The sequence below is a fragment of the Phasianus colchicus genome, chromosome 5 (assembly GCF_987193195.1).
Source record: "Phasianus colchicus chromosome 5, bPhaCol1.hap1.1, whole genome shotgun sequence".
NCBI lineage: Eukaryota > Metazoa > Chordata > Aves > Galliformes > Phasianidae > Phasianus > Phasianus colchicus.
In genome coordinates, this window is record NC_143440.1 from 33,692,182 (window position 1) to 33,719,613 (window position 27,432).

General features: G+C 34.6%; 1 long non-coding RNA gene across 1 annotated transcript; it reads left to right on the forward strand.

Moving 5' to 3' along the window:
* The first annotated feature begins 232 nt into the window (after window positions 1-232).
* LOC149917842 (uncharacterized) lies at window positions 233-9,919 on the forward strand. The gene is made up of 3 exons (XR_016467284.1): window positions 233-583; window positions 8,732-8,787; window positions 9,822-9,919. It is a non-coding gene; the product is annotated as an uncharacterized LOC149917842 (long non-coding RNA).
* Window positions 9,920-27,432: the final 17,513 nt, after the last annotated feature.

Genomic DNA, 27,432 nt, shown 5'->3' on the forward strand with positions numbered 1-27,432 from the left:
GGTTGAGTCACCATCCCTGGATGTGTTTAAAAACTTTTTGGGTGGGGTTCTCAGGGACATGATTTAGTGGAGGGTTGTTAGTTAGGGTAGTATGGTTATGTTATGGTTGGACTTGGTGATCTTTAAGGTCCTTTCCAACCTGAGTGATTCTGGGATTCTGGGATTCTGTGACTGGCCCCCCTTGTGCAATCTGTTGCATGGCAACAAAATATAACAGAATATTGGTGGGAATGTTCAGTCTCTACTGCCAACCTACCTCTGATATTTTGGACCAACAAAATATAGTAAGAGGCATCCCCTAATAATGAGCAAGGGTGATCCAAGTCTTGGAGCAGAAGTTGCTTTCCAAGCAGCTGCACATTGGTCTCTCCTGACAGGATTGCTATTGGTGTAGACAAAATGTAAAGATTCACAGTGAGTGAAGCAAGCACTTGCTTGCTGAGGGATCTTCTTAACAAGAAGGGCAGAGAGTTTTGACCACAGTCTGATGTTTCTGACAGTTGTTATGGCAACAGCAAAAAGAATCTGCTTTCTGCCTCATTTAGAAAATAAAATTGATTGAAACAGGAGCATGTGAGAGAAGGTAAGAGAGCCTTTAGGCCACAACTTCCACTGAAAAACACATCAGTCACATTTTGGCACTGCTCACTACTGTATTGCAGACAAGCTTGCAAAGGGTGCAAAAGCAATTCAAGCATTGGGGTATTAGGACATTTTCTGTTCTCACTTCTAACAGATTTTTCATACAACAGCAAAAGAAGCCTTTTTGGCAGAGTTATCAACAAATTAACTCTACATTCACAATGTCAAGAATATGCTGTTAGGAGCTTCTCTGGCACAGAAAGATTAAAAAAAAAAAAAAGTGGTAATTGCCAAGTCTTCAAAGTATATACAACCAGTCCCCTCTCCTGCCTTCCACTACTCTGTAAGTGGAAGATTGCAGAATCCCATCAGCAGCAGCTGCACTGGTTTCAGCTGTGGTTCTGATGAGGCAATGGGAGTGGTTAGGGACATAGCCTGGCTATAAATCAACAGCATAGTGTCTTGCTCCAATTTATAGGAGGGAGAGGAGGTTCTCTGATATGTGTATACCTGGCGTGAGATTAAGAAGCAATTGTTCAAATGTTGGTCTGACCAGTTTATTTCAAATCTTAACCAGAGAGATGGGGAAGGGAAGGACAGCAACTATTATGAATTAGGATGATGGAGAAGAGGTGCTGGATTGAGGTGCTGGATAGGAAAGAAGCAAGAATGGTGTGAAGCAGGAATAGTCCCCATCAGGATCCAGCAGCAGTCCTGTTGCACACCGTTCTGATGATCTGAGGCAAAAGCACAGGGGGACGGCAGCAGCAATGTGGCCAGCCTTGGGCAGCAAGCAGGTGCAGGAAGAAGCTGCAAGGCAAATCCGGGAGGAAGCAGCAGGACCCAGGTAGCAGGCCCAGGAGAGTCTGTCAGCATGCAGGAATACTACAGTGAGGGATCTGATGGCAGACACCTTCTTGTTCTTCTTCAGCATGCAGGTTGCTGAAGGTCGTGAGGAATCTCTTGGCAGAAATCCTAATCTCATGGTTGTAGGTCCCCTTTTTATCCTTCTTCCTCTGCTATCATGGCATTCCTGGACGTTTGGGTAAGAGTCATGTGCCAGCACCCTCTGAGAGGGCTATCTCCCTCGAGATAAGCCCACACAAGACTGCTTCCTGGCCATTAATCTGTGGCTCATCTCTCATTGCCCCTGACCTTGTCCATCTGTGTCCCTCAGACATAGGATTTCACAACCCTTGGCCAGGACTTGCTTGGATTTGTTCATCAATATCCCCAGCAAGCTTTGGGGCAATGGCATAAAAGAATAATCTCTTACACACAGTGACATAAAATGGCTGTTAAACACTGACTGGAAAAAATGTCTGCTGGCCTGGGAACTAGACCTCTGGCCTTGGAGCTCATCCCAGGGACAACCCTGATGGGTGGAGGCAGCATCCTAAGAATCACAGGCATCCTTAAGATGCCATTGATAAACAAAAACCAGGAAACTGAGGAACAGCCTACCATCTGAGAAAGTGGAAATTGCTGTGAGAAAAAAATTTAAAGGAAAATAAGAAACAGCTTCATGTAAAGGCTGTCTCAGAAGGTGGACAGAAAAAAAAAAGCAAGAAAATAAAAGCATCAGTTACCTGAAAGAGTGGTGTCTTATGTCCTCAAAATGAAACCTGTCTCTTTGTATTTCCTGTGCAGCATGAACTGTTCTTTTCTTCAAAAATCAAAACCAAACCTTTGCTGGGATCATCTGGCTGAATCCCAACTCCATGATGCTGATCTTCTTTGAACTCAGACTTTTTGTTATTTCTTTGGTCCCACTCATAAGCCCACTTCTAGGGATCAGTTTCTTCTGAGATTGCTTTCCATAATTAGACTATCTTGAGGTAAGTTTGACACCTTCATGTGTCTGGGCTCTGTTTGATGTACTTCACACCAACAATTTTAAGTAATATATACATACATAATACATATTGTACTTACAAACATGACAAGTGCCTTCCTACTACCACTAATTGCTGATCTTATTAGTATTGCTCCCAAAGCATCTACTACATGTATGTACTTGTTCCTGGTAATATCTGTAATAGCTTGTTATCTACATACATGCTTACTTCTTATTCATAATGAGATAGCTTGTAGTGATTTTTGGTAGCCTGTGGTAAATGTAAGTTTTTAGAAAATTGAGTCTCCATGACAAAATCCTGCCAACCCAATGTTGTATCTCCATACACCCACAGGCAGAGTAATTGCTTAGGTCATGACTTAAGGTAAGGAGGCTCTTGGCACTAAGATAATTCTGGCACACTTTCAGCAGTACTCCCCAAATTTTTTACTTTCAAAAGCAACAAGTACCATGGGGTTAAGATTTCACTGTTTCAAAGTCTGTCTAAATAGGACAGCATTTTGCAATTATCTATGTTTGCTTTATTGCTTATTTTAGTGTATTTACATGGTAATATTCTGAAAAAGGAATAAAGCACTTTAGCCAGCAGCAGAAACATCTCTGGTCCAAGATTACAAGCAAATCACATAAACATATTTCTGTGATGATAAAAATCTCAGAGAAATAAAACCCATAGACATATCGTTAGGCTTCCTTTTTTAAAATAAGACTTGGTAGCATTATTCTCCTGCATAAGCACATGAAAACAAAATTGATTAATAGAATGACTGACCAGAGAAAAAAACAAAACTTAATATTCAATTCTTAATTACCTGTTATAGCAAGAGCTATAACAAATCTTATAATGAATACTATTTTAATTTCCTTGTACATTCTTTAATACCATTGAGAATAGAAAGGAAGACTTTAAAAGTTAACCTTTCCTTTAGCAGTTTTCCTTTTGTCTGTATGACTCACTTCTTCATTGCTAATAGCATATACCAAAAATTTATTTAAATTTCTTTCTACATGAGTGAATATTGATTTAATTATACATGGAAATAGAAATGCTTTCTAAAGCAACTTACAGTCTTATGTAAGATTCATTATATGAATTATTTTTTAAAAATCTGAGTCTTCATCTGAACTAATGAAGCTGCTTGTGATTTTCTGGCAATGTGGCACTGATATTTCTGTTGCTTTGCTAACTTACTTTGCACATTATCTGTAGAAGTAAAAACTGTTCCAGAAGAAATGGCAACACGTGTAGAAATGTTATCCTCTTTAACATCCTATGCTTGAAATAAAAAGCCATCAGACACCAAGGCTATTAATGTTTGTTTACATGGAACACAAGAGAAGGAAGGACAAAAGGTACATGCACTGTCACTTCTATGGATATGTGCAAACAGAGCAGGCATCCCACCCTTCCCAAGCACTCAGTATTCCCAATTGCTTTTTCTCTTTGCCTACACTGTTCTTTTTATTCATCCTAGACACTCAACAGCACGTAGTATTGAACAGGGGCACTGTCCTTTTTACAATGATATTTTGCTGTATTTTTGCACTTCTATGGGTGGCAAAAACCAGTGAAGCCAAGGGTTTGGCTTCTAGTACGAGAATATTTTAAACTGTTAATAACAGTAAGGTTTGTTGTATTTTTCTGTATTTGAGAAAGAGAAACACTTCTGAAAGGTGAAGAAACACTTCTGAAAGATGGGTATAATTTACTCTGCTAACAAGTGATCAAGAGCTTTATGTGTAATCTGCATGGAGATCTCATGCACAACTATTACATATGCATTAAAAAATACCCATGCACTTGTTCTGATAAATTGATGATAATCTCTGAGAGGTCATGGTTGCAACCATCAAACCTGCAGCAAGCATCACAGAAGCATTCTATACACAGCTGAAAGAGCATAATGGCTTAGGTAAACAGGGAAATAGAAGTCACTAGTAACAGACTGTTTATTCTGTTTAAACAAAGGTAAAAAAAAATCCAGAAAAAAAGTGAAAGCCCTTTCATGTATTAGCTTTAATATAATTATCTGTGTTGCTTTCATGAATGTTTGTAAGCTTAACTTCCTTTGCATGAACATCTATATATTTGCGGTCCTCTACATCCTCCTTACTTTTCTTTATCTCTCCATTCCTAGTCATCCCTTACGGACTGCCACTATTATGTTTCCTTTCTGCTGATGATGCTCCATTCACGCAACGTCTGCAAAATGATTTTACTTCCTATATCCTTCATGTCCTGCAGATAGCTTTGAGCATTTGTACATCTTGTGTACTCTCACTAATATTTTGTCTTACATGTTAAAAACAGAATTTTTAACATTCAGTTCAATGTAGATTCTACATCCTAGAAACTGTACTGGAAAATTGAAAGATCTTGAACAAGTCTATACTGAACTCTGTTGCTAAATTTTTTCTTGTAAATGGGTGTGATTATTATAATAATACTACTATGTGGAAGCCATTCCCAAAGTTTGTCTTCTTCATATTGTTCTACATATGCATCTGTATATTTAAAGAAAGTGGAAAGGCAGGGATCTTGAGGGTCAAAACATATTTTTAAATTCAATCCTGATTTGACTTAATGCTTGTGATTTTGCATCAGAAGTCAGAGTCTATATCTGGCACTGCTTCACTCTGTGAAGCTGGCCTGTATTCTACTGTTAAATTATCCAGTCCTGTCCTTCTATTTCATTATTATGAGATTGAAGACCATGTTTTTCTCCTCTATTGCACTTATACCAGGGAGTACTACTGGGAGAGACTGTAAAAGTAATAACAACAGAATAGGCAAAACATTCTTTTTAATAGTAGTAATTTTCTCTGCCTACGGGATATTTGTTCCAGATGTCTTAAGTTTTTTTAATTTGCTGCATCAGTGGGTCAGAATTAGACTTTTTCCAGGATCTATGAGATCTCCACACATTATTAAATTGTGTACATTACCCACATAAAGCTAGGCTTTATTTACATGCCTGCTTGTATTCATACATTTAATGGTATCATTTTCAACTTAGCATGTTCGAGATTCTTTATTGATTACAATTTTTTCTTGACTGACAATTAGCAAAGGAACCCACATTTCCACAGCATTTCTTGATTTGTTTTAGGACACGATCATTAATTATTTTCTTTGAATATATATCTTCATAATTTGGATGAAAATAGTATCAAAGAAAATCAGACAATAGTTTTATTTTAGTTTCCTTGGATTTTGATTTAGGATTTGTGTAAACAGCCCACATCTTGATATATGAGTTTTTTAAGTAGAGATTTTAAAATCATTTGGGGCATTTTTTGTTATATAGCAAGTAAAAAACACCAAACTTGGGTTGTTTCTTGAAAGAGATTATAGCACAGTTTCAGGAATCTTTCAAACATTATCCTCAGATATTTTTCATTCATTAATATGTTCGTCACTGCTTTAAATACATTTTAAAAGTCAATGCAATGTTTGTATTCTTGTGAATATTATAGTACTTTTTTGTTCACTAGAAAAGCAACATTCTTTAAGAAATAACATTTTTATCTATCATATTTGCCTGTTACAAAGAAATATAATAGAGTGACTATCAGCATAGCACTGAGGATATTGGACAGGATGTGAGGTAGAAAGTTTCTTATGTCTTATACAACTATATCATGTAGAAGTGAAACCCTTCTAACTCTCATAGTCATTAACGATACTAGAACTAACTCTTCATTAACTGAATGACTCTCTATGCACAGTTCGCAGATCGTTCTGTTGGTGGAATAAAGACAACCTTGTGTTGTGACCAGCTTCTAGAAACTGTAACAAGTATTTCTGATTTTTTGTCTCAATTGTTCACTTCCTACATTGATTGTTCTGTGCTCTTAGATTTTTTTTTAATCCCCAATACTGATTTTTATAAAGTATTTCTACACTAAATGAAAATATTTCTAATTCTAGTTAGAAAGCTTTTTTTTTTTTTCCTGAACCGAATGAACTGTAATTGTTGTAAACCTATAGGCAGAAGAGAGGGAAAGACTAACTTATTTCTACTCTTTTGTTTCTCTAAGTGTGCTCAGCTGTTTCTTAATCACACTGGAATTTTCAAAGTAGATTGCTTTCATTGTTACTAGTGCTATTAAGTCAACAGTTTATGGGCTGGTCCAGCCTGGATCTGTGACTAGTGGGGCGGAGGGATCCACAGATCCACACCTCCAGAAAGGGGAAGCAGGGGACCCCGAATAATTAAAACCAGTGGCAATGATCTGAGGAGAAACAAACTAATTTACTAAATATGTTATGGGAAGACACCACACTATAATACAATATAATTAGAATTGAAGCTAATAAATCAAATGTAACGAGAGCATCCAAAAGATAGAAAGGCTTCACCACAAAGCTGAGGTGAGATGCCTGCTTGGGTCATGCAGCAGGGAAGGAGAGCCAAAAGAAAAAGAATACATCAGGTGACCTTGCGAGGGGTTATATATCCTCTCTGAATGCAAAGTGTTCTGGGGAATATAGTTCTCTTCTGGACAGGTGCCCAGAACTGGAGCATTAACTTTTTACTCCCAGTGCACTACATGATGTTACAATGTGGAACACTGATAACCAAAAATCATAAAACCATGACACTCAGACTTCCGTAAAAACGGGGGAAAAAAATTCATCTTATTGTTTTTCACAGATATATCTAGAGGATATGATCACATCAGATTTCACATTATCATATTATTGTAATGAACTTCATGAGAAAAATTCTTGTAGTAAGGCATAAATCATATGTTGGAATCAAATGATAAGCACTAGCATCTAGAGAATCGATTCAGATTAATATCCAGAAGCCTGTGCTACTTTAATATCAGATCTATCTCAACATAGCACAGAACTAGTTCAATGAATACACACAAATGCTATTTTAGTTTCTCCTTCAATTTGAACACATTCCTTAATTGTTTAACTATTATTAGTATTTTTATATAGGAATAGATTTCAAAATCTTCAGTGAGATTTGGTCCATTTGACAACATTTTTATCAGATGAGTTTCATTTTCCTTGTCCAGTACAACTGTACAGTCCTCATTGTTACTGATCTCTACTGTCTCGTGGTCACTGCTGCATGGTCACAAGTTGGCTTCTTCCACATCCATGATCTGTTTTACCTTGCCTGCAAGCATTACATCTAAAGACAATCTCCCTTTATCAGTTCTTTGATCACATGTATCATAAAAGACATCATCAGTTCACTCCAGAAATCTCTTAGATTGTTCCCTGCTATGTTTTTCATCCAAGACATACCAAGGTGATTTAAATATTTCATGGATCATGAATGTGAGACTTTTAGTTTTTTGAAAAAAGCTTCACCTATTTCTTATTCCTGATCACACAGTCTGTTGCAGACATCCACAACATGCCCATATTTGCCTGTCCACTAATACAAATCCATAATCTCTCAAGTGGTCTATCATGCACCCCAAGTCAGAACTCCAAGCATTTGTGCTTCTTTCTCACATAAAGAACTCTCTCTTTTCCCTACATCAGCCAGTCCTTCTGAAAGTGCCTATATGAATGCACTGCATGTGAGCCATCCCACAATGTGTGATCCCAAAGATGTTGGCAACTCTGCAACTCTCTACACAATGCTGATTCCTCTTTCTTCTTCCCCATGTTACAAGCACTTTGAAGAGGTACTTGATTGTGCTTAATTCCCAAGAAAGATAAGAAAGTTTTCTCCATAACACTGTCCTTATTTCTGTGCATGACTGAGATGGACTCTTTTTCAGTCCAGTTTTCATTTTAACCTGTCAACATCACCCTAGACACTTTCCTTCCATAATAAGAATGGACTATTTTTCCCTTCTCAAATTTTCATAAATCCATACAGCTAAGCATGTACCTTTTACGTTTCACATTTCAAAGAAGGTTACACTTACTTTCTTATCTGTCATGAGTATTTGTTTTCTGTGTTTCCATCACCTTGTAACTGATTCATAAGTGCCAGACACCATACTATATTTTTTTAATCTATTCTTACTTTAAAAATTATCTACATTATTTTTACTTGCTGAAATTTTTATTCCCTGCTCTATTTTACTCGTTCCTCAATCCTTTTAGTGCCCTCTTCACATTTCAAGGATAGAAGTTTTTGCCTGTCTTCCACAGCTTCAGAAACGCTGGTTGAGAAAGGGCTTAAAGAGAAAGTCCAATATATAATGTCTTTCTGTCAGAGTTTCTAGTAATTAGTCTCATCTCTTTATGTAGCTTCAGAGTTAAAGCAGATAGAATCTATAACAACTTATTTTTCTGTTTTTGTTTTGCAGATCCCTTTGATCACTTGTTTTCCTTAAAAAATATACTTCTGCTGGAAGTAAAGCAGGTTAGTTATTATGACAGCTTAACGTACTACAATTTAAGGAGAGAAAAATGTTTATGACGTGTTCTCTCTGTGACAAGCTATTAGCTGATCACAATTATTTTTGAGTAAGTTAATGTAAAGCTCCTTCTTTCACATTGTCTGGCAATTCTATATTTCAAATATTTCAAATTTCCCTAGTCTCTGCATGATCAAACTTATTTTCTGCATTTCTTTCTTCCTCCTTCTGTCCAGATGCTCTAGTTACATGTATAATTAAGTTATATGACATGACTAATTAAAGTCCCATTCTCAATATTTACCTTATTCCTCTGTGAGTTTAGATTTGGCTTTCTTTTTTCTTGTTGCATGTTTATATATCACTCAGAAAGCTATTAATTCCCTTGCCACTTGTCACTGTGGTAAGTAAAGTTAAAGAGCATAGAGAATTTCCCTCAAAGATAATACAAAATAATTTTCAGAAAGTACAGAGGACTTATGAAGACTCCTTTAAAAGGAGAACTAAATAAATCTAGTGTCCTGGTTTCAGCTGAGACAGCATTGATTTTCTTCATAGTGTCTAGTATGATGCTATGTTTTTGTTTTAGGAGAAAAGGAATGCTAACAACACACCAATATTTCTATTGTTTCTGAGCTGCAGTGCAGTGCCATACAGAGCCAGGATGCTTCAATTTTTCAGCTTCTCATTCTGTCCTACCAGAGAAAGGTGGGGGGAGATGTGAAGGGCTGGGAGGGGAGAGAACCAGGTGTCTTAAACTCACCAAATAGATATTCCATTCCATGGCATCATGTAAGAAAAGCTACAAAACTGAAGGGAACTGGATGGGTGGACAGCTACCTCTTGAGGACTGGCTCAGCATCAGTCAGCAGGTGGTGATCAATTACATTGTGCATCATTTGTCTGCCATATATTATATATATTGTTATAATTACTTGTATTACTTTCTATCCTATATTCAGTTTTATCTCAACATATGATTTCTTTTTTTTTGTTTGTTTGTTTTATTTTTGTTTTTTGTTTTTTTGTTTTCTTCCAGTTCTCACCATCTGACTGGGAGGTGCGAGGACTGAATGAATGGCCGTCAAGTTAAACCACAACACCAGGACAATTCAGTTATCATGTATTGTTTCCAGAATAACCAACTCATTTAAAAAGGAAATAGATTATCAATTTTGTGGTTTCTTTCCCCCAAAAAATATCTTTCTTTAGTTCTGTAAAGTTGAGGCTGGTAATCCAAAGTTATTTTTCTTTTTCTTTTTTTCCAAGTTAGTATCTATGCACAGAATGGTCTTAGGTTCCGTGTATTTTGAAACTCCACAATATGAAATTGAACTCCACAATATCTCCTCTAAATCTTCCCTCTAAATTTTGTTTTCTTGATATTTTGCTTCAGTGCTTCTATGTAATCTATACCTCTAACCAGTACTATATGTAGTTAACAGAAAATCACAAAATGAAAAGAAATTTCAAATGGATGCTTGTGACATGTAATTCTAATCTTATATTTTAATTACATTTAATAACACATATATAATATAATAACATTTAATAACACACACACATATATATAACATTTATATGTTATAAATTTTGGCTACATTGACAAGAATGATACTTTGCACTTGGCTTCAACAGAGGGTTTCAGTCATATTATCTTTGGTTATGTTACCACTGGATTGATCGCCCAGGGAAGTTGTGGATGCACCATTCCTTGAAGTGTTCAAGGCCAAGCATGATGGGTTATTGGGAAGTCTGACCAGAGTTGGCAACCCTGACCATTGCAGGGGGAATGGAACTAGATGATCTTTGATGTATTTTCCAACCCAAGTCATTCTATGATACTATGGTTCTGTGGTTCCATGATTTTATGATAAGCCCCTTGCTGTTCTGCTTCCCCCCCCCCTTTTTTTTTTTTTTTTTTAATCATTTATGTATTTATTTTCAGTGGAAAAACAGCTCTCAGATAAGGCAGAAGAAAAGATAAAAATTAACCCCTTCCCAATAAAAAGCAAAACAAATCTCCCCACAATTCTCTACTACCTTCATGCATTAGTATCTCCTACAATAGCTACATAAAGACAGAAAATGACTACAAACGAGCCTAGAAAAATTGCTCTGGCCTGCTTCACAGAAGATCACAGTTATTTTTTTTTTTTTCTGGTTCCTTGCACTTTATGCTTTATGGTTTTGAAATATTTTGGTTTTGATCAAAGATGAATCTCTTCCTTTGCTTAGGAATTATATTTATACTTTTTTCAATTTTTGCTTAAGGCAAAACTCAATTTCATATTTCATAATGTAATGAAGGGAAAAAAAAAAAGGCAATGGGTTAAAGTTTAGCATGCCTAAATAAAAAACTGTGAAGCTGTATGTTTATGGCAACCATTAAATACCTAGCTATTATATTTTCATGCTTCCCGGTAGATAATTACTGCCTTCAGGAATGAATGTGGCAGAGGAATAGCAAACAGAATCTGTGTTTACTTCATCTCTGCAATTTTTGGTTTAAATAATTTTCTCTTTCCATCCAAACCTAGAAATCAGAGTTGCAAAAAAACAAGAACAAAAAGCAACTGTGTTGACTTCTGTATTTGAACATATGATAATCATTTTACGTAAAAGTGAGAATGCACGGGCATTTAAAGTCAGTGAACATGGTCTATGGATCTGTCCGCTTACATCTTCTGGTGAATATTTAAAAATGTTTTAGTCATCAGGTCTGTTTATAGGGCCAATGCTCTTTAGAATATTTTTAATAAATTGAGAATATTTATTCGCTGGCAAAATCCATAATTTGTAGATCTTTTGCTTCTGCTGAGGTAAACCTAACAACGTCCTAGATGCTCTATCAGATTCTACTTTGCTAGCAATCAGTGCAGTAGAAAGCAGTCTTTTCTTTCTCTAGTGAGTAGCTCAGCTGTATTCTAAAATTCTTCTCTAGACTGTTTCTGTAAGTGATCAGATCTCTGTGGACTTTCCTAACCAACTCAGACCACTAAAGACTAACCTCCTGAAAGCATAAGCCTCATTCTTTACTTCTACTTTCCAAACTACAAATTTCTCTTCGTTTTAGCTTAATCTTTTCTCACGGTTTTACTTTCATGAATAGAAATACAAAGACAGCTACTTGTATGAAAGGAGATAGTTATACGTAAATGCAGATGCTCACTTTGACATAACAAACCTCTGCATAAGTGACTGCTATATACTGCATCAAGTATTAATGATGGAAAAACAGGAAAGGTTTCAGAGTGCAGTAATCTGAACTACTCAGATCTTCAAAATAGCTATTGTCCTTCACCCATCAATTAAGTAAAATTTACTATTGATACTGCTTTGATTCTTCCCAATTTACCAAGCTGTGAGAAAAAGGACTACCTATCATCCTTATTTTTCTGGCTGTGGAACTTGAACTTGTGATCATTATTCAGTCCTGTCCATACCAAACATATTTTAAGAAGGGCAAATAAAACCAGCTATGCCCTCACGTTCCTGACTGACTGCCACCACCTACTTCCCCAGCCTTTAAAACCCTCCTTCAAAAATATTTTGGTGATAATTAAAGTGAAGCAATTCTTAATCCTGCTCACATTCCTTATTGCCTAGAACAGCTATGTATGTGGAGAATGGTATTGATTTCAATGATTTCATATTCAATTTCTTTCTATTAAAATCCACTGGATTACTTTCCTTGCCTATTTAAATTAAAACCAAAAAAAAAAAAAAAGTATCCGCTGATGCTTGTGTAGTCTTTGCATAATTACTTTGGTGTCAATCTATACCTTCTTGTAACTGCTGACTCCTCTTTGAATTGAGATCAGGGAATTCCTTCACTATTCTGGTGAACTGTTCCTTAGGATCAGTCCAGGGCTTTGTGCAGCAGCAGTGCCCAGTAGGCATCCATATTAAAAAACCCTCCAGCCCTTTACATTTAGGGAGGATTTTTATGGGAAATTGGATTTTACATGGAGACTGAGGCACACTTGGAAGATGGATAGGAAAACCAGGACAACCTGTAGCAGACATTGATTATTAATATTGTTATTATAGAGAAATACCGAATGAATTTATTTTCAAAGGAGATGATAAACCATTGTTGTATGAATGACCCTGCTCTGAATTGTGCTTCTCATATCATCACAAACCAGGCTTAGAACTTGGTTCAGAAATAAAGTATCTTTTCATGAGTTTTGTGAGATTATGTTCCAGCTTCCTTCTCCGCAGTTATTTTCACAGTCAAACAGAAAAAAAAAATAAAAAGATCTGCATTGGTTCCAGACCGTGCGGAATTGTGGGATACATGCATATTAGAGTATGTTTTGTGTACAAAAGCTAAAGTTATAGTCTCCTTTTTTGACCACTTTGTTTCTGTGACAGTGCTGTATTTTTTTATTGGCTATGAGCAAGCACTGCTGTTCCAAAATAAGCTGTAGGAACGAAGACTAAGAAGGATAGAATAAAGGGTTAAGCTGTTAAGACTCAGCTCAGCAACTGTCAAGGAGAATGGGCACTTCCGCAATACATTGTCTGTAGGCATGTCATTATTTGAGGTTCAACTCCAAACAGGAAAACTCTGCAGCTTGAAACAGATTTGAATCAAGAGCATCATCTTGTCTCTTGGCTAGTAAGATTGGAGAAGACACTCCAAGATCAAAGGTACTTGTGGAAAAAAAATAAACTCACTTTTTTGGTCATTGTGAACAGTTCAGCATTTTGCTTCTGTAGCAGTGTGACAAGAGGAGATCTGCCACTATGTGCTTCTCTGCAATGAGAAGCACAGGTACACTCCCTCTGCAGCTCACATTGAGGACATAATGATGCAAAATGTTGCATGCTCTCTGGGATATGCATTAATGCACATGCAAGTCAAGACTATCTGAACTACAGTAGAGGATGTTAGCCAAATGTGACATTCACCCCATCTGAGCACTCCCAGGATGTCCAATTACATTCTAGGATTCCAAGCCAGAAGGAAAGATAGGGAATCTGTCTTGGAAATATCTTTGATGTAGAGTGTAAACAGCCTGAGACAACCCTTCAACAAACTGTTTTCCTAATATCTGTTTCTAGAAAGGATAAGACTTAGTTCATGTAGATATGTTTTTTAATTTGAGTTTAATTGGCAACTCCAAGCACTAAAATAATTAATTTATACCTGACATCTTTGGTCTTTCAATTTTTATAGACATGAGTAATTTTAAAATTTTATTAGTCATGAAATAGTCACATACCTGAACTTCAATAGTCACTTTCCCTTCCAGTTTTACTGTTGAATTTCTTGACATTGACTATTACTCAAAGTCATTCCTTTAATTTGAGTATTATGTAGAGATAATAGGATGAAAACAATAACAGAGACTTGTAAAAAAATAAAAATAAAGGCTGCTCTTTTCTGTTGAACAGTTAATTTTTTACAATAGAACCAGTAAATTCTCATAGAGTTAGTAAGACCTTAAATTTATTATTCCTTTACTACTGCCTTTATCTTGAACCCTTTTGTTTCCAAGGGGAAACAACCTTTCCATACAGTCTAAACTGGGCATAATCTCAGAATAACAAGGGTTACAGTGGGTGAGTATTCAGAACTGTATATGTGATTAAGGAAACTCTATTAAAAAAAATAAAATAGGCATTTCAGAATTTAATACCCATAACCTTCAGAAAGATTTAGCTTTCAAATAGGTAAGCTTCACTTAGTCCTGTTTATTTAGGTTTGCACATGTACGAGTGGAAATTAGTCAAACTAATATATGAGTGCAACCTGTAAGATACATATAGAATTAACAAATATACAGTTAGAAGAGTGGTGTGATTGGGATAGTATTTGATAGGTTTATAGTTAAAAAGAGTATCATGGTGGAAAGAGACAATCAAAAATGAAACACTTACCTGTATCCTAGGCTTGCAGTAAAAGACTCTCCAGTCAGCCCTTAAATGGGGTCTCAGAGAGGTGCAACCAGGCTCCACCCCCTTCCAGTCACACACGTGAATTGCCTTCACCTGTGCTCCCATGGCTGACTTAGTCCTTGCCTCAGGTGATCAATCAGTGGTTCAGGCTGTGACTCAACAGTTTCCATACAGATACCTGTCACAGTTCTAAGGAAGCTGAATCAGAGCTTTCACTCTGGTATTAAAATTGAAGTTTAGGCATTAAAATTTATTGTAGCTTAGATAGTTATGACACCTAAAGAAGGTAAAGGCAGCCATTAGACAAGATTCAAATTAATTGAAAAAGGCAAAAGAACATTTAGAACTCACTGTCATGTTCTTTAACACATTCATGTATCAAGATGAATTCCATATGACATTATCATATGAAGTTACATGGTTTATTAGACCTGAAATATAATGTAAAAGTAGAGAAGAATATTAAGAACAAAGCTTTATCTGCTTTTTCTGTTAGTATGAGTTACTCTTGAAGAGTTTGATTCCTTCCAAGAAAGCCTCTCCTCTCCTCTCTGTGATTTACAAGCCCATAAGAAATACTTAATTACATGGAATGAAATGTAAATAAGACTATAAAGCAGCTGAATGCTATGAAAATGTAAATGCAATCTTTAGAAGCATAATAAAGCTATACAGTATGCAAATCAAAATAGCATTTGAAAAAAAAAAGTGCTGACATCAGCCATCAGCTACATTGATATTTTTATAAAATGTTTGCACAATATGACTGGACTTTATTGTCCATATAAATGGACTATAACTCTAAATGAAATATAACTCTGAATTTTGAAAACATAGCCATATTAGAATATTCCTGTGCAATATTATTTCTATAATTGTCTCACCTCACCCAAATGGTTACCTTTTCTTCATACACACTCAGATGACATTTTATAAGACTGCCCCTCTGCTACCATCTGTTATCTGTTAACAGCAACAAATGTTATAGAATATTGGTGGGAAGGTTCAGCTTCTACTGCCATACTACCAACTTTCACCTCTGATGTCATGGGTCAACATAATAAAACAGAAGGCTTTAACATCAGTTAGCTTTGTGGCTGTTATACCTTGAAATAAAAACTAAAACTGAATCAAAGAGATGAAAAAATAAGTTTGTTAGCTAGGCCAATTTTGTTTTCCTTGTTATGCCTGAAATCAAAAGAATAAACCTGTCCAAAGCTAAGCTTCAATCAGCACAGTTACTTGTTGTTCAACAATACAAGGAGACAATCACTCTGCAAAGAAATCTGTCTAGTATTTGGCACTAACATAAGTGTTTGTTGTTGTTGTTGTTGTTGTTTTATTTATCTATTTAATAAAAGTGAAACCTAAAATATGCTCACTGGGACTAATGACTATCTAGTGTTTTCTAAAGATCTGTCTTTCTCAGAAAAACAGTATAAAATTATGAAAATATCCAGTTCAGAGTGAATAAATGTGTCTACTCATCCTAAGAAATGGCAATCCTTGTAGAAATAATTGTAGAAATAATTACACAGTAATTATTTCTAATTCTAATAGGTGTGGTAAAAGTATACTAAAATAATGTAACATTGACAGGCTTACTTTAGAGCAACATGTCAATCAGTATAAATGTGGGTATTCAAATCTGATTCAAGGCCAAGAAGCTATTCATGAGGGTTCTATTATGGCCTTAAAGCCTGGCTTCTTTCCACTAATAATTAGAATCTATTTGCAGTGGAAGCCATGATTTGTTCTGATCATATTCTATCCATATTCTATCCAATAAGGTAGATCTGAGTACTTTGCAAAATCAAATAAAGTGATACATACTATTTCTTTCTCAAACATTTGTTGTGTATATCTGGGCAGATTTGGTTTGGGCAGTTTATAGTTTTTTAAAGTTTTTTATAAGTGGTTATTGCTTCTGCTACTCAAAATGTTTTGAATTGCATTGTTTTAATCTTAACCTGAAATGTCTGAAGATGCATTTATGTATACACACATATACACATGAACACAAATATATATTTTGCCCTTCAATGAACAGAAAAATGAAGAAAATATTAAAAAAATGAGAAAAGTATTGTTAGTAAAAAAAATAAGAGCAATATTGAGAAGTATACCTGTCACATGCATTCACTTTCTCTGGTTGTATACTAACGAACAGTTACAGAGAATAAAAGCCTGAATTTTTAAACATTCTCCAAAGCTCTCCAGCAAGCACAAAATTGTAAATCCATCTGATCACAAATATGTTGAACTTTAAATGTCCAAAGCACATCCAATACCTATGAAAATTGCCCATTTATAGGAAATGCATTTAAATTGTCTTTGTCCAGGCTGTGGAAATGGTAGCTGAAGGAGTATAATTATGTTAAAACGATTCAAGAAGGGTGACAGTCTTTCATGAAGCCTAATCAGTACTGTGGTTGTATCTATGAGTGTAGAATGATCATGAGCAATCTACTGAACTGCAGACCTCAATTATCATCATTTTTGACTTGTTGCTGAAGTATATGCAGTACTGCTGGGTCAAAGCTTATGCAGTCTGGATTCCTGTGTAAGTAACCATTTCTGAGGACATTCAAATGCCAGACATCTATACTGTCTTTTCACCTCCTTTTATACATTCTCCATTTTACAATTCTCCATTTTAGTATTAAGCAATACAAATGATCTTGCCACAGGATGATCTCATCCAACATCCTTCACTATTATTTTTGCAAGTTTGATTGCTAGTTTATGACTTGCCACACATTTTTTTTTGTTTGTGTTCTGCAGTGTTAGATCAAAAGAAATATTCAGTTACTCAGTTGTGTTAGAGATCTGTCGTTCCTTTCTGAACTTTTTTGGGGGGCAAATCCATTTTAGAAGTATAACTTATTTTCATTAGTTTTGTAAAATTACAGCCCTGAATAGTATTATTTGACTTTGTAGGTACGTATTATACAATATACGTTATTCAGTTTTTCATCTGTTATTGATCTTTTCCCACATCTTTAATGTTTTTCTATCCCAGTGTACATTTGATATAGTTGCTTGAACAAGCTAGGTGAGGCTTTCTTGATAACTTGCATTTATTTCCATAGGATGCAATTTCAAAATGATAATATTATCCCTTTTCAAACAGAATTTTAGCCAAAAAGATATTCTACACCATTTCTTAGAATTTACTACTTAAGTTAAAGATTACTGTTCTGTCACACTTCCTCACTACATCCCTCCTCTTTTTCTTTGCTTTTCACCATCATTTCTAGGAGTGTGAACTACATACAGCCACCAATCTTTCTTATTTCCATATTTCTACTTCACAGTATTCATTTTCACGTCCTACACTGTAAATTCAAATTTCTCATTTCTTTGGTCAAGTTACTGCTATTTTATGGTATAAGTATTTACAACAATTACCATAGATTTCACTCCTGTGCATTCTACATAGTGAGAATTGCCCTTCTGACCACTGTTCAGACCAATACTATTACCTCTTCTGTTCTTAGTATCTTTCCTCCTTGTCTTCTCATACTTTATTAGTGGTGGCTATACTTATGTTTACCTCCCTCTGTGTATTATTTTAAATAGGAATAATTATTTCTAGTAGGAATAATTTTAGCCTCTTTCCCAGTTCATTATTTTGCCTTACAGTTCCTCTTCTCAGCTGCCCTATCCTCAGTTCCAAAGAGGTACAATGCCACCTGTTCTCCATTACTTCTTTGTCTCAAAGAATTACACACATAATTTAAACAACACCTGTCTTAGCATTTTTTTTTCCTGTAACCTTAAAAAAAAAAAAAAAGATTTATAGTAAAAACAAAAAATACAAAGACAAGCAAACAGCAAAACTGAAAGGAAATAGTATAAAAGAGAGGAGGACTAGTGTAGGGAAGAAGAGGAACTGAAAAATATCTCGGAACAACTATAAAAATCATAGTTCTTTTAAATATTCCCAAATATTTGAGAAGATACCAAGGCAGTTGTTCAGACTGGATTAAAAACAAAGAAACAAAGAAAAACAACAAAAACTACTAACCTACCTAGAATAATTAAAAAAAATCCTAAAAACTGGAGCAAATTTTAAACTGAAAAAAACAGAATTTTCTAAAATTTTTAATTCAAAGACATGGAAAGGAAATCAGGCTCTAAACCAGAATTCTTCTTTCATGTTATAATGTCTGATTCCTTGCATTATTATAGGTTAAAGAAAATCCAAAATCATGAAAACTGAGTTAAAGTACTCATAAGCAGATTCATAAAGAAGCACTCTATAGGTTCTTCATCCTATGAAGATGTCTAGAATTCTTAGTGATTTGTTGATCATGTTACAGCAGTTTTTTTCTCATCTGCCAAAGCCTTTTTTGTCATTTCTTACATTTAGCAGGAATGGAGTTAACTCTCCTCATAGAAATCTGTACAGTGTTGTGTTTTGGACTTGTGTCTAAAATAATTTTAATAACACATCAGCATCTTGGCTATTGCTGAACAGTGTCTGCGCATCATCCATGTTTTCTCTTTTTACCACTCTGCCCCTTCTCAGCTAATAGGTAGCTAGTGGGTAAGAATCTGACAGGGGATACACCTGAGGCATATGGTCTGAACTGCCCAAAGGGATATTCCATACCATAACACCATGCTAAGCAACAAAAACTGGGCTAGGGGTAGAAGTAAGTGGGGCTTTATCTTCCGAGGTGTCTACTGGTCAGAGGCTGTCTGGGCATTGTTTTACTTACGAGAGTCTATTAGTGATTGCCTTTGTATCACTTACTTTGGTTTTGTTCTTTTCCCTTACACTTAACAAGCTATCTCCCCTGTATCTCTCCCTCGGCCTTCTATAGGGATGAGAGTAGCTGTTCATTTGCTTAGCTGTTGGCTGCAGTCAACCAACCACACCTCCAGAAGAGGAACGACTCCACCTCACTATTTAATTTAGGTGCTAGTGGAGAAATTATAGGGGAGGGAGGTATTATATTGATGGTATGGAGTGTGTACTTGTGTCTGAGCACATGTTGAAGCTGTTGGAGTTAATTATTTCAGAAGTTATAATTTATATTTTACATAACTTTGTATTGCTACTGTTTTTCACATTGACTAATTTTTCACTGTAGAATATATTTTTAAGGAAATCCTGATATGAACATTAGATAACCATATTACTATGTGGAATATATAAATGTATATTGAAGGAGATTTGTTACCAGTCCAGTCTTGTATCTCTAACAATAGAAATTATCTGACCTGTTAGAAAATTGAAATATCTGGTATATGATGAAAGACATGCTTAATACTTGCTGTTTTTTCCTTGTATAATTTCACATTATTTTCTCTGTGTACAGAAATATAACAATTATTAATATATATGGGACACTTAATCTGTACTGAAAAGGAACTGAATGCAGGAAGAAGGAAAAGTTTGATATAAATTAGATCTTAGACTATTGCCTATGGGCAAAACCATATCTGTGATTTTTCTATGAAGAATATACTGTGGCTCAACCTTCCTTTCTAATGTGTCCTTCCCAAAAGATGATTTACCTAAACGTATTCATTGGAAATGTAAGCCAAAGACTGAATGCAGGTTAAATTGAAATTTAGCCCTTAAAATGTGCAGTCAATATGAATATTCTAGCATCTGGGAAAGTCTTTTATCAAAACGTTGATGTTCTTAGCTGACCATGGTATAGGGCTGAAAATCTCTGTGATATCTTGTGATACATCTACAGAGATACTCTGTGGCTGTGCACGAGTCACAAAGAAATGTGAATGTACCCACATATGGTGCTTTTGAATGTGAGGTTTTGATCAACAGAGGAATAAAGGTCTGGTATTTCTCACAGTGATGTGTGGGATGCCTAGAAAGACAAACTTCAGTATATTGATTGAAAATAATTTTATATTTTGTCTTTTTTTTTCCAGTGTTAAGTAAAAATAGCTACTCTAAATGAAAGTATCAAAATTGTTTGATGAGTTGTTTTTATGGTCAAATTTATAAATATAATCAATACATAAAATCCCAAGGTTTTATGCTGCAAATAAACATCAGTAGTTGCATAGTGAAATTTCAAATCAGAATATTAAATATACACACACAACACAAATGTCGATGTTTTAGTTTTTAAATGGAACAAAAGATTTTAGTCTGTATTTAATGTATTAAATTATATTTAACGAACTCAAATATGTGGTTAAAAAATTCAAGAATCATTTTGTCAAATTTAGAAGATTTAAGCATGTTAAACTAATCGTATTCCATGTACAGTAGCTTGATGCAGTATACCTGTGAGAAAAAAGCAGAAATGGATGATTGAAAAGTTTTGGAGATTTAATTATTACAATCCCAAAATTTGGAGTCAGACATAAAATAACCATGGAGGAAGAGGGATGGAAGGAGGGGCAGGTACAGACATGGTTGCATTCTGACTTCGTTTTGATTGCTATACTTTATCTATATCTCTGATCTGAAAACTTTCTGAATGAAATGGTTTCAAGATTTTGAGTCAGGACTTGAATCAAGACAATAAGGGCTAGACTTCAGACTATACATCATCCTGATTTTTTTATTGTGGTACTGCCTCAGCTGCACTTAAAATCTTGTTTACAACATGTCACAGAAATATTAAGACATGGGAAAATTAATAAGCTGATAAAGTTTAACAGGTTTCATAGGTCTTCAGTAACAGATGAAAGAAGAGAAATATAGATAGCACCTTGATCTATTTTTGTAAAGAATATTGAGAATCCATCTTGAAGTTGACAGCAAATATTGTTTAACAACCCAGAAAAAAAAAAGCACTTATTCCTTTCTAGCTCATATGATTTATAACTGTTTACTTATTTTACTATAATTGAGAAAAAAATATTTTTTTGAAATTTCCCTGAAGATATTAATTAATGAAGTTGAATATTTACTTCATGTTTGTTGTTATAGAGGAGCTGGTTTCTCACAGCGAAGATCAAATTCTGATATTTTTGGAATAGCTAGGGGATTCAAAAAATTTAATTAAACTAAAAAAATCCCAAGCTGATACTGAACTATGCTTTTTTTTATATTTCCTGCTAATGTACCTTTGCTCTTATCAAAGCACTTTAGTTGTAAGGAAAAATAGCTAAGAAAAAAATTCTGTAATTTTTTTTTTTTTTTTTTTTTTTTATTGCACCCTCAACAATCTATACTGGACAATGCATTATTGTCCTTGTGGACTAACCATACAGCAGGATACTGCTACCAGCAAATTCTATGTGTTTATTAAACATTCTCTTTTTAAAATGTAAATATTATTCATTTTACTGCTGGCACAAGGATTCACTGTGATCTATGACTGACCTTTCATTGGTACCATGAATGATGTATTAATCATCCTCATGATACACATTTTGTTGAGTTAATGCACATATGAATGACTACAGTTCTTGTTATTGTGCCAAGTCCTAGAGGCTATTGTTATCTATAGACATGAACTTCATCCAGACTAATATATAATTGAGGAAATTAGGTTGCAGGAAATGTTTTTATGCACCTCAGCCTATTAGAGAAGTAACCATCCCTTCTTACAGTACAGCTCTGAAAAGTATAAAAAGGGCACTAGATAAATCTCAAGATTAGGGTGCCTCCTCTATTTTTTTTTCTCTATTAAAACTGTAGCCCCTTTATTAAAGAACTTGACAGACACTGCCATTATTTCCATGCCATTCTAACAAGTCAACTCAAGTACCCCAGTTCTTGGATGCAATCAGGCAACAGACACAGGCTCTATGAATATCCTGATACTGGTTTATGCTGCAGGTATTTTAACCTACCAATTGCTTTTTGACTGGATCTTGTTTTCATTCTCTTTGAATTCCTTTTAGTCTGTGGATATAAATTTCTCAGTGATTTGATATACTTGTCACCATAATTAATGTTGATAATAATAATGATTAAAATTCTACCCCTACCTCCCCCCCAAAAAAGGGGGCAGTAGAAGTCATATGTTTAGAAATTTTACAGGAACAGCAAGTGAAATTGAATTTTTGACCCCTGGATCACATCACACAATCAGTTATTATTACAGGTTGAAGAGATTTGCACATACTACCTCTTTGTGACACATTTTAATACAGTGAGTTCATCAAAGAGACTGATAATAGAGTCTTATTACAGCATTTTTTTAAAGTTTTATTTGTATTTATAAGTAGATCCTGTTATGTTAAAAAGATTACACTACTTCTGTGAAGATAATGTGTGACAGAAATATAAATTCTTTTGTCTTAAGAAAAACCTATTAAATAGATCACAGAAACAGAATATTAGAGGCTGGAGAGGACCTCTGCAGGCCATCTAGTCCAGCATACTACTCAAGCAGATTTCAAAATCCTTGAAAAACAATGGGAACTTTTCCTATTTTTTTAAGTCCTACTGCTTTTGATTTTTCTTTCTTGAAAATAAATCAGTGTAGATTAATATATAATTTATCTCGCTACTTTTTAGTGCAATTAAAAAAAAAAAACAACAGCAACTTGAATAGCCTTATCTAGAGAAAGGAAAATATTCTTTGGATTAATTATCCAAAGAACTTGCTGAAAGAGTTTTAACTTACTATTACAGTGTAGTTTTTTTTTTACTTCACAAGTTTTTCTTAATTGGCATAGCTGGTAATAGCTCAGGATGAATAGTGTACCTTAGCAAAGATTACTGAGACAAAGGAAAAGGTCTAAACTAATACATTCTTCTTTGAAATATTCCTGAACCACTAATTATCCTTAAATCTGTTTTTATAAAATTTCAAGGAAATCTTTTACAATATGAAGGCTGAAAACCAGCAGAGTGAATCTCAGAATATATTAATTTCTTTGGTCACACATATTCCAACTTTTATCTTTGAACTTGAATTTCATTAATGTGAACCAACAAAACACTCCTAACTGAGAAAATGGTCAAGTTCCACATTTTCCATGGAAAGAAAGTTTAGTTATAACTTGACTTCACTGGTATTTTTAAAAAAAAGTTGTTATTGTATATCAGCAAGATCAGTCTAAATTCAGTATATAAATTCCACAGCAGAATTTCACTATGAAATCAGAACTGCCAAATGATCATATAGAATACCTAGAACAATAACTTTATGAGCAATATAAAGATTTAGATTTGTTTGCCAAGAATATTCTCCCAGTAGCAATTGCTGTAATTCAAAACTGAAAGGAGATTGACATGTCTATAGATAACATCAAAAAATTAGTGGCGTAAGTAAATAAACACAATTGTTCATGTGCATCCTCAAACAGCAGAAAAATTATTCCATTTCTAGTAAAGTGCTCTCATAGTTTGTGGCAGCAGAAAGGTTTTGGTTCTGTTTATAAGCAAGCTTATGTAAGCAGAATGTTTTGATCATAAATGAGATAAGGTGACTTCATATTGAGATATTTTATTAACTAACGTAACTATATGAACATAATAGTCAGAACTATACTGACTGACTGAAACTATTCAAACCATTTATATTATAAAACCTAACTTTTTTTATTTAATACTTTAAATATTTTCTAGGTTTTCCTTCTTGCTTGCAAACACACATCTTTTTCCTCTTAAAATATTTAGTCTGCAATAATGCAGTTTTCATTTATAACTTATCTTAATTAAACTTCTGCTACAGTGTGCGAGTGACAAAAAAATTCTTAACTAATCTAACAGTTGGCAGAATGAGCTGCAGGTTAGTATTCCAGTGATTCTTAGAGATATTGTTGAGAAGAATCATGTCTTTAAGGGCTTACATTTTTCTTTCTGTCATTTTTTCGTGATATCTTCTGAAAAAACAATTTCATGATGTGCTTCCTCTTGTGAAAACAAAAGCTGTTATGTTTCATAAAAAACATGAATACAAATGAAGTACAACAGAAAACTTGTAATAAATCTTTATGCTTAACTGTAATACCTTTTAATGCAAGTTTTGAGGCCTCAGCTTTCTTTTTTTGATATATTACCATATTCTCTTTGAATATATGCTTAGAATAACTGATAAGGCATGCAAAATTATTCTATACATTTTTTCTTGTAGTATCTGGCACAAAAAAAAAAAAAAAAAAAAAAAAAAAAAGCAGGAATAATAACAGTGGAAAAATGGATACCAGTTTCAAAGAGACCACATCAAAATTGTCCTTCATTCTGTGTGTAACTTGGGGATGGCTTAAATATCTGTATTTCAAATTCTTGAAGAGAATCTGCTTGTGTGCTATATTTGTAGAAAGGAAGAAAATGCAGCTCAAGGTAGAGTATATGGACTTCTCTTAAAGTCATTCAGCATTTCACCTTGTTAAGTAAAAGAAGCTGTGTCTATTGCGAAAAATTAGTAAAGCTAAATTTACAATACTATTATTAAGATAAAATACAGAACAACGGGGAGATCTTGGAAATGAGTAGGAAGGCATTGTCTTTGTTTAGGCAGTATAAGCGGGAGGTAAATCTCATGTCATAAGAGAGAGTAGGCATGGACAAGAACAAGTATGGGACTATACGAAGAGCACCATACTTTCTCGTGGACTTGTAATATTAGCTGCAGCTATTTATAGCTCAGCAACCTCATCAATATTATAAGTAGATCCCAAGTTCTGAGGCTGTAAGAATAAAAAAAATGGTTATAATGGTTAATATACTTTCTTTGTAAAAAAAAAAAAGTATATATATCAAGTAATGATTGAAAAGTGAAAAATGTTTGGTTGAGTTACTGGAGTTTTTCTAAAATCCATTTTATTAAACTTTTGATTGGTTGGTATCATGATTTTTGTAGAAAAGCTAAAAAAATTGTTAAAAGAAAATCAATCTTACCAAAGAAAGTTAGCTACAGTTAATCCTAATGCAATTTATTCAATGTAGTATTAGTAATACGTATTCCAAAATGCTGGTCTTTTCCAAGTTATAATATGAACATATGGTATACAATCATTATAGTACAAGAGCTGCTCCAAAAGTAATGTCTCCTATTTTATTGTATTTACCCACCATGTCAGAAGTGGATAGTAGTGGCATGGCAGTAGAGGTTGAATCTTTCAACCAATATTCCATTAAATTTTGTTGCCATGTGATGGATAGTAGCAGAGGGGTAGTCTGACAAAATGGTGTCTGATATGGTGTGAAGCAAAGGTGTGGAAATGAATTACTTAATACAAAAATTGCACACGCTGACATTCATTGATGCTTGCTGAACATTTCTGGAGATCAAAAAATGGATGTTAGCTCAGTGAGGCAGTGAGTTAGTGTATTTCAGCAGTGGTGACACTGACATGGAAGACACATCCCATATTTGAGATGGCTATATTTACAAGCACAGCATGTGCTTGTGAAAATATGTAAGTAACGATGGTGACTGTGTTGAAAAAATGTTTTGTAGCCTAGAATTTGCTCTATCAAACGGTGTTATTGTGCTCTTTCTAGCTGTTGTATTTGTGGAAATAAATAGGAGGGACTACTTACAGAGAAACATGCATATTATGAAATTACCAATACTGTTTTTATAACTATCAAGTTATGACAATCAAAATCTGCTTGTAAAAACTGTTTTAGGCCTTATAAATATTTCTAGTGTTTTGGTAGAAGGCCTGGAATCAGTGCAATCATTTATGAAATCCATCTTTACTGAAAAGGCTGATTCAAATGTAAGTCTGTATTGGGTGCACATGAATTAGAGTACATTTTCACATCTACCATTAAACTCTGCAAAAACCAGTGGCTTTGGCCTGGATTTTCTCCCAGCTGAACTCACAGCAATTCTACATTAACATATAAAATTTTGAAATCAAATATTTGAGAAAGAAATATTTTATTTCTTGATTTTCCTTTTCTATGTATCATACTTATCTATCATGTTTCTGTTATCTAAGGTGAAACTCTCCCAAATGGATTCACATCCTTTTCATGCCACTAAATCATCAATTTTATAGGGAAAAATTTAGTTTTACTTCATCTGCAGAATTTTTGTTGCTGGCTCATGGTGAAGGTAGCTGGCTCAGGCTGAGGTAGGGTATATCCCATTCTTTTGTGCTTTTTTTCTGATGAAGATGGTTGATTTTCAACTACCTTCAGGGCTGCTATGAGTTCAGCCTTACATATGAGAAAAAAAAAGGAAAGGTGTAGATTTAATATCTTCTTCTAAACAGAGGAAAACTACCACTAAAAACCATTTACTACTACTAGGATGCCATTTTAGACCTAAATGCACATCTTAGCTGGCAGCGTGTAACCTGACAGCTAGCATCGATGTTAACGTGAATATTTTCTACTAATCTTACTCTCTTTGTCAACACTATGGCAGTGTGTTTGTTTATTTTTTAATAGCTGAATATGTGTTCCTATGATTTACACTATAACTCCAGTGTGTGTTCAAGAACATCAGTGGTCCCAATAAGCTTTCCATGCCTCTCATCAGTCACTAAGGTTGAAAGGAATACACAAAAGAATGGTTTCTAAATTCAGTAGCCCTATCATCTTTTAAGTCTCTTCACTGTAATCAACTCCATACACATTAGAGCTTTGAAGTAGCTCTTTCTTACTAAATGTGAGACAATATTCATCATACACATAAAGGGACTACATGGTTACTCAGAGTTTTTATGGCAGAGGATTTTTTCTTCTTTGAAGAAGGCGTTAAAACCTGATGGTCTCTGAACACCAGTGATATTCCAGCTAGTAAAGTTAAAACAAACAAACAATCAAACTACAACAAACCCTAAATTTAGGGAGCATTCTGTTATTTCACATTATCAGAGAACAGAATTCA